Below are 9,283 nucleotides of genomic sequence, written 5' to 3' on the forward strand. Positions count from 1 at the left end.
CCGAGAGATGATGTCTGTATTTACATTGTTGTGTTGTGTGTCGGTTGATGAACGGATATCTAGGGATAATGTTACTGGTTGCATGTTTATTTACTTTCTGTTGACACAAGGCGCTATTTACTTTTTTGTTCTATTATTTATTTTAGACCGTGTGGCCATACTTGCATGGTAGGAAACTGGATATTCATTATTAACCTTGTATTGTTTATTTCTCTTTTGTTTTCAAATGAAAATAATATATATATATATATAGTTATTTTGTGAGCTGTTAAAGAGTTTGTGAATGCCTGAAGGGATAGTGCGTCATATCATCCAGAATGGTGTACTATCCTTGGATGTACGGTAGGGACCACCAAGCTCAGACGTGGTATGGGACGCGTATGAGAGTGGAGTCACAACTGGAATCTGGGTTATTCCTCTCTATATTTACCAATGAACTTGTAATGTAAAGGTGGTCGTATATGAATGATTTGTATATTTGAGAATCACATGCACGCCTGATAGGCATAGACGAAGATGATTAGTCAGTGATCACTAACAATCTATAGTAGTCGAACGTTCTAACACATCGAAAAGAGACCCATTGCTTACGGTCACGTCAAACAACCAGCCTAAGCCGGATAAATGGTCAACCAAACGTGGTAAATGCAGCAACCGGCCACAAAATCAGGAACTAAAAGCTAGTAAAGAATTGTAACATCATGTCCCGATTGAGAGCGATCCAGTCGTGAATCCCAACTCTCTAATTCCACTACTCTATCATGTGTATTATGTATATGTTGCTTTATTTTAATATATAAAATGAAATGCAAGTTTAATGTTTCTATTTGATCAATTAAATATGTATAAAAAGAAAATGCTATAGTGAGTACTGTTGGTTGATGTAATATCAGTTTTAAAATGTTTAGTTGTACATCTTTGACTATATGTACCAGTTAATCGTAGTTTCTTTTATAAAATTTTGTATATTTTAAAATGATTCAGTATGTTTATTCGTTTATGTTAGGAGAGGTTATTGACGAAAATTGTTTGCTTTCTTATTGGGTAACCATTGTTAATCACTATTTTCTTCTCCATTTTTTTAATTTCAGATCCAAAGCTTGGCGAGGCAAGTGTAGAAAATGAGTGAGAATCATCTGGTAGGTCAAATAGGCAGCCAGAGTCCGTCACTTGGTGAGTATTGGGGTTATACCCTTTAGTAGTGTCAATTTGTCCAGGATTATTATGAATTTTGTCTTGAGTATTAGGACTTCTGTTAGAGTGAAGATGTTTGTATAATTCTGTGTTTTATTATCCTTCTGTACTCTGATCTATCGTTCGTTATTAGAAGTATGTAGGCTTCCGTTATTATTATATTTTGTATATATATGCAGGATTGTATGTCGTTTATTAGGTGCAGGTTGAACGCCTTAGAATGCTAACATAAACAGAGTAGACCATGCCAAAATTTCGAGGTGCCACCTAATACCTCAGGATCTGACATGGGGATTTGTGTTAGCGTTTGGCGGGACGCCACAAGTCCGTCATGGAAGTATGTAGAGACGTAAATGGAGATCACAAATCAAGGGGAGAGTTTGACGAATGTGATTTTGAATTCCAATGAAGAGAAGCAAATAGGGCAGCGGATTTCCTAGCTAAATTGGGGGTTGTTTCGAATGGTTTTTTTATAATTCAGGATAGTTCCAATATTCCTCAAGATCTTCTAAGAATTGTAGAAGAAGATTCATCTTGTATTTACACTCGTTAGAAGTGTTTCTTTTTTAGGGAGGGGTCCCTTTAACCCCGACTTATCAATAAAAAAAAGACAATGTAGATTACTGCGTGCCTTAAAGTAATCTTTTTTCTCTCTTTCTCTCCACTTTATTTCAACATAACATACAAAATATAAAAGGTAATTTAACATATCACTTTGGTAAATATTGGATATATCCCCATCTTTTGAAGTTTATCATAAAAGTTAGAATAAAATTATCTCTAAAAGATCAACAAAAATGACTTAAATGCCCTCATCATCAATTCCTAAGAAAATAAATCTTGCCACTAAAAAGTGGCCTAAATCCCAAAGTCTTCAAAACATAAAAGAATTATCTTCCAACCCTTTCTTCTCACAAAATCATTGTCTTCAAGTTCCTAAAAAGTCTCATCTTTTTCTTGGGATTTGAAGGCTAAACAAATAGAATCTTGAGGTTGAAGACAAGGATATTTTTTTTTCTTTTAACTTTATAAATAAACTAGGAATAGTGTTTAGGAGAAAATTAAATTGTTTTTCGCCAAATAGAGGTTAAAGATGAGGGCATTTCGGTCATTTTGATTAGTCTCCCTTAAATTTTTGTGGTCAAGTGGGGTGTAACATCAGTTTCTAAACATAGGGAATCTCAAATATTCACCAAATTCCAGATGGCATGTTTATATTACCCAAAGTACAAAAATGATAAATCTTATTACTATAGATTAACATCCTAACCGCCGTTATATTGGGCTTGTGACAGTAACGTCAGTTAACAGTTATGGCAGTTACAACTGAATCTTTTTATAAAAGCATACCCAGCTGAATCATTTTTCAGAAGCATACCCCCATGGTCTCTTAGGGGATTACTCCAAATGGAAGATCAGTACATAGTTGACACTCCCCAAGATCTTTTGTTGCGTGTCACGTGGGATACACCTGCACCACATTCGCGCGTTACGCACCAACTTGCACATTAGCACAAATAGTCCTCTCTCTCTCAGCTGCGAATTCTCTCTCATCCTCTCCACGAGTCTGAGATTTCGTTGAGTTGGATTGGTTAGACTAAATCCACAAATTCTTTCAAGCTCGTAAGTAACAGATTTTTCGGGAGACGAACCATTCTCCTATACGTGACATCAATTATTCACGAGAATTACAATCCCCACAACTTGCGAAACCTAAGGAATGACAGTCGCACACCCTTCGATGATTTAAGTGTGCCAATGTATCCTCTATTGACCCTAGTGAATATTTGAGATACGTCCCTTCATTTTAATGTATTGACGCAATAACCCCCGTCTTGATTTTTTGAGAAACTATAACAAAATGACTTAAATATCCTCATCTCCAACTCTTTATTGAAAAACCACTAATTATTTCCCAAAGCACGTCCATCACCAACCTCTATAAAATATTTGCCCTTGCCAAAAAAACCTCTAGATTCCATCTCTCCTCTCATTAGTTTTTCAAAATTAAAGCACAAGATAAGAGCTTTTGAGAAAGTTAAAAATGATATTCTCTTTCCTTCTTTAGAAAATCTCTGTGAAAAATTCCACCCACCCCATCCCCATCCCCTTCACAAAAAAAAAAAAAATTATAATAATAAATAATAATAATAATAAAACAAACAAATCAATGAATAATAAATCAATAAATTAAGTCAATGAATGTATGAATTAATTGATATTTGCCAACTAATCACGAATCATTTGATCCCCTTCCCCAAATATATATAAGGACTTCAATTGTATTTGTCTATTTTTTTTATTTTTTATTTTTTTGAAATTCTATCAATTCCAAACTTTTCCTCCCTCCATTTGTCCTATCTTCTTGTTCTTGTATTTTTAAAGGTTTATTATTCTTTATATGCATCCATGATTATTTTATCTCTAAAAATCCCTTGTCTTCAACCTCTCATCTTCTTTTTTTAAAATATTATTAAAAATTCTTTTATTCTATTTTTTTAAATAAGAGTCTTGAATTTTTGGTAAAAGTTTACTCTCTTCAACCTCTAACGAAAATCTTTTGCCCTTCAATCTCAAGATTCTATCTTCTTCAATATTTAAATATCAAGAATAAAACAAGATTTTTCCAAAGGTTGAAGAAGATAAGATTTTGAGAAAAAATATTATGACATCATTTGTATAACTTGGAGCACTATCTCAAATCAAAACTTTCTTAGATTTATTTGAGTTAAATAGAATTGAACCCTTAGCAATAATTGTTGAATCCAAACTTGATTACTATGAGGGAAAATAAGGATTTTTAGCCTAATATTGAAGACAGAGATAATCACCTTTCACATATATGTCATAGGTTTGAACTAGTTGGAGGGTAGACCCAAGCTCAATTGAAGTGGAATAACACTCAATCCAACAATTGAGTCAAAGTTCATTAATCCTAGTTCAACTCCAGCTTGCGCTTCTAAATTCTAGTGAGCCCCAGTTAGGTAGTTTTGGGCAAGTTAGGCCGCTTGGGTTTGTTGAACAAGCCTAATTTTGTTTTAATTAGCAAAACTAATTATGTCTTAAATAGGAAATACAATTAATATAATTAAAAATTCTATATTTTAAACAAGAAATAATTATAAAATACTTTAAAATAAATAAAATATTTAAATTGTAGACACCTCAATTTGAACGATCCCCACTCGAAAGGGTAAAAAAATATCATATTTTCAATAAAACTCGTTAACGGGCCTAAAAAGCCCAATTCCTTAAAACGTGACATTTTGATCAATCCGAGGATTCCTAAGACCCCTAAAAAATTTAATGAACTTAGAATAAGCCTTGGGATACCCACCAACTTCCCTACCTCTCACCGCTCTACCCATGAAATCAAATTATCCCAAGCCCGCTTAAAACCTACGAACCCTCAACTCACAAAAAAAATTCATTTCTCACCTTATCCAACTTAACCTAAAACTAATTTCATATTACTCAAATCCTAAAAATCACAAACCAAACCCATACCCTCTTTTTCCAATCAAACACATCTTCCCTCCAATCAACTCATCTAATAACCTCACCTCCCCATCCCTTTTTGACACATGTCATCATCCCCTTAACCCTTATAAAATTTAATCAACTAACGCCTTACACAACCCATTCTCCTAATCTAAACACACTCCCCTTCAACCTACCTAATACTCATTCATCAAACCACTCCCTTACACCCCCATCTTCTCCACCATACATCACTCATTTCACCTCATCAAATACTCCACCCAACTGGATTGGTTAGGATCCAAACCATTTGGATAAAAAAATTATCCATTTACCCTCACTACACAAGTACCCTCATCCCAACTCTAAATTTCATGTCATTCTTTACTTTTTCATTATTCCACCCAACTATACCCCTAAAATAACCTCTAAACACCTATAAATACCCCCCTCACCTTCAAAAATGGGTACCAAGTCTTAGACTAAAAAAGTTCTACTCTCAACCATATTTTTACATTTTCACATCAATAAAAAATGCATTCTTATATTTTACTAAGAACTCAAAGAAGAAGATATAAAAGAAGAAGAAGGAAAGAAAGAAAAAAGAACTTTAAAGCTTCAAGGTGGGTCAAAGGAACACATACCCACCCCCTCTCTTTCTCTACCCTTTACATATCCCTCTTCTACTATCCCCTTCATCTCTTTAATTTTTATTATTAGAAAGTTTCTAAGATGTAATGATCCCTCTCTCCTATCTCTGGTAGATCGAATGTCGATTCGATTGAAAGTATAGGAGTTGTAACAATTTTCAAACTAAAAGTTGATCTTAAACCTTTAAAATCGTTTTGGGGCAACCGGTATTTGGGTCCATCTCAACTCATGAAAATGGACCCATAATCATAGCTAACACTCTTCAAAAACATGTTGTCCCCAAAGCTAATGACCATAAGGATTATCTCCTCCAATGAGATAATCCTTATGAGTTAAGCCGATAGCAAATCCCTACTTAGGGTACAATCCGTCAATACGTGCCACTTTATTTTTATTTGCATTTCATTCCAAATTTACCGAGTTATTTAGAAGTTACCACCACTTGGTGGGGAAAAAATGATGCCTAACACCTTCTATTTTCTCCAATCAAGCCGCTTATCCTGATCTTAGGTTGATTGGTACCTTATCCATTAAGAGTCACTAAACGCCAAAAATTACATTTTTTCTAAGATGCACATCAGTTGACCATTCACACCCTTTCACAAATATGAATGGTGGCTACTCCAAACCTTCATAAAAGTTATGCTCATAATCGAAACTCACGCATCTACAACTGGTGACTAGGCTCAACCCTTTTGTTATCTCGGTCATTTTGGAAAAAAATAAAAAAAATTCATTTGCTAGCTAACATTGTATGTTTGTTGTTTGTTAATTTTTTTTACTTACATATTCATGTTGTAATATTTATTTACATGTTTTCTTCATTACATACTTGTAAGGGGGTGAATAAAAAAAATGAATGAATGAAAAGAATGCACAAGCACCTGCGAGCATAGCCCATTGCACAAGTTACCCCACCCTCAATATATCTAGCCTCTATGCTTAGTAGTTCTACGGCTTGAGATTGCTATTTCAAGTGTTGGGGATGAACACATCAAATCCGATCACCAACCAACGACGTGTGTACTCCGGTTTGCATTGAGATTTGAAGATTGGGTAACCAAAAACCTCCTTATTAGCATCATGCATGTGTCTAATTAGATGAGTTAGGACACGAGTTCTCAATTTTATATCCAGCCCCAAAGCCAAGTTGTATTTGTTTAGTGCATTCAGCTCTTGAAACCCAAATTGTAAGCCCAATAAGGCACATTTGTATAGATCATACGTTACTAGTGGTTTACCTCTGATTTCTTTTACCTCCCCCTTAAGTAAGAGGGGAAGAATAAGCATATTGCATCATGATGAAAACAAAAAAATAATAAGTGACAAGAAAAACAACAACTAGTGAGGGACATGCAAAGTAGGGACGCAGGGTAGTTTCTGTGAATTATAGAAACTGGATTTCTTTCTAGTCCATGCTCATAACACAGATGGCCAGAAATGCATGCTTATCCGTATTGAAACATAGACAAAACATTATGTGCACCATCTGTGCTTGAAATACGGATGAAGCAATATCAATTCTATCCGTGATCCAAGCACGAAACAGTATGAATCTGGAACTTGTTGTGAGCATAGGCCAGATTTTTGTTGGGACTCCTCACTTGCTTGAAGGTCAATAGCACATTCAAAGAAAATCCTTAATTTTGGAAAACTAAACAAAATGATGCTCTTCCAACCAATCATTTCAAAAAATAAATTACTCGTCGATAAGCCGAATTGAGATAGGTTGAGACCTTGTGCCTCAAGTGGGCCCATTGTACTATTTGACCAACCAATTGATTCTGATGCTCGGGGACAAGTGCAATTTAGTATCTTCAAGACTCCTGCTAACTATTTTTAAAAAGTAAAAAATAAAAATAAATAAAAAAGTGTAGATTTTCTCAAATCAAACCTATTTTGTGGTCCGACCCATGCCAAATCCTGACTGGGTCCACGACCCGTATCCATCCAAACCAGGTCCAAGAACCGCATTCATCTAAATCGGGTCCACGAACTGTATCCATTCAAACCGGGCCCACGACCTGCATCCATTCAAATTAGGTTCATGACCCGTATCCATTCAAACCAGGTCCACAACCCGTATCCATTTAAATCGGGTCCATGACCCATATCCAATTCAAATGGGTCAACAACCCATATCCAATTCAAATGGGTTCACGACCCACACCAAATTCAAACCAGGTCCACGACCCATATCCAATCCAAACCGGGTTCAAACCCATGTTTACTTTAAATATGGGTCCACGACCCATATCAATCTCGAACTAGGTCCACGACCCATGTTCACTTCAAATTGGGTCCATGACTCATATCCATCTTGAACTGGGTCCACGACCCATATCCGCTTCAAACAAGGTCCACAATCTAATTTTGACCTGAACCAAGTTCATAATCCATATGCGACCCAACAAGGTTAACGATAGGTTACTTAAACCAAATGAATTTAATCATTTTCCAATGAAATGTACCTCAAAAAAATATATTTCAAAGGCACCAATTACAGTTCTTGATCAAAGTCAGCGCCTAAGAACGATTTTGCCCTGTTGATACGAGGGGAATAGACTACGTCTATTTAAGGAAATGAAATAATTTAAGAGTGTACTTGCAAAAATATTGTACGCCACCTTTTCCCTGGTGATCTGACTAACCGATATTGATTTCAGAGAGTCAAATTAAAGGCTAACAAAAAATTTGTGTGTTTTTCCAACTCATTTTGTTCACAAAAATTCGATTTACAAAAATTTTTCCAACTCCGTATTGATGCTAGTCCCGTACTGATGTAACCCATTTGTCTTCAAAATTATTCCAACTCCGTGTTGATGCCAGTTCCGTGCTGATGTAACCCCTTTGTTTTTCAAAATTAATCCAACTCTATGTTGATGCCAACCCGTGCTGATGTAATCAATTATTTTCAAAATTAATCCAACTCCATATTCATACTAGCCCTGTGCTTATGTAATCCATTATTTTCAAATTAATCCAACTTCATGATGATGCTAACTACATATTGATGTAATCCATTAATCCAACTCTGTGTTGATGCTAGTCCCGTGCTGATGTAATTATTTTCAAATATATGCAACCTAACTCCGTGTTGTTGTCAACTCCATGTTGATGCTAGCTACGTGATAATGTAATTATTTTTAAAAATATATAACCCAACTCCATGCTGATGCCAACTCTGTGTTGATGCCAGCTCCATACTAATGTAATTATTTCTAAAAACATGCAATCCAACTCCATGTTGACGCCGAGTCCATGTCGAAGAACTTTCTTTAAAACTCGTTTACCTTACAATAAATAACTTGATCCGACCTAATAAAATATCATGCATTTTCTTTTTACAAATAAGATAGTAATGTTTGGTCTTCTATACCCACAGGTGGCCAAACAAAAGAAATATAAACAGCTAGAGGAACCTCCTTATTTCTTCAGATCCTTAACCACCACCATGAGTACATCTGAAGCACCACAGCCTATAACGGTTGAAACGTCAGATATTGATGCAAGGATCGCAATATTATTGAAAATTACTGAGCGGCAAGAAAAGATGTTGAGCGTCGTATTAGCCAATGCCTACTTTATACAAGCCCAGATAGTACAACACCATGCATCAGGGTCAAACTAGGATTTCCCTGAATAATCTCCACAAGGGCTATAGATTACCCTGCACCTCGCTTTACATTTCATAGAATCAACCATCTCCTATAGTCATTCATGATGATGAGTGTGAGTATAGGGCCGTAGAGGCCAAAAATACGATATACGAAAAAATGTCCCAACAAATTGAGTCTCTTCAAGAGGAAATGAGGAGAATCAAAGGCCTCAACACCATGAGTGGAACTTAGTTTAAGGACCTCTGCTTCTATCCCAACGCACAGCTGCCAACCAAGTTTAAGTGTCTGAAATTTGATAAAGATAATGGAGTAGGGTGTCCTCTGCCACATTTGAAATT

This window comes from Akebia trifoliata, chromosome 12 (genome assembly GCF_017979445.1).
Source record: "Akebia trifoliata isolate Shusen 1 chromosome 12, ASM1797944v1, whole genome shotgun sequence".
NCBI classification, from domain to species: domain Eukaryota; kingdom Viridiplantae; phylum Streptophyta; class Magnoliopsida; order Ranunculales; family Lardizabalaceae; genus Akebia; species Akebia trifoliata.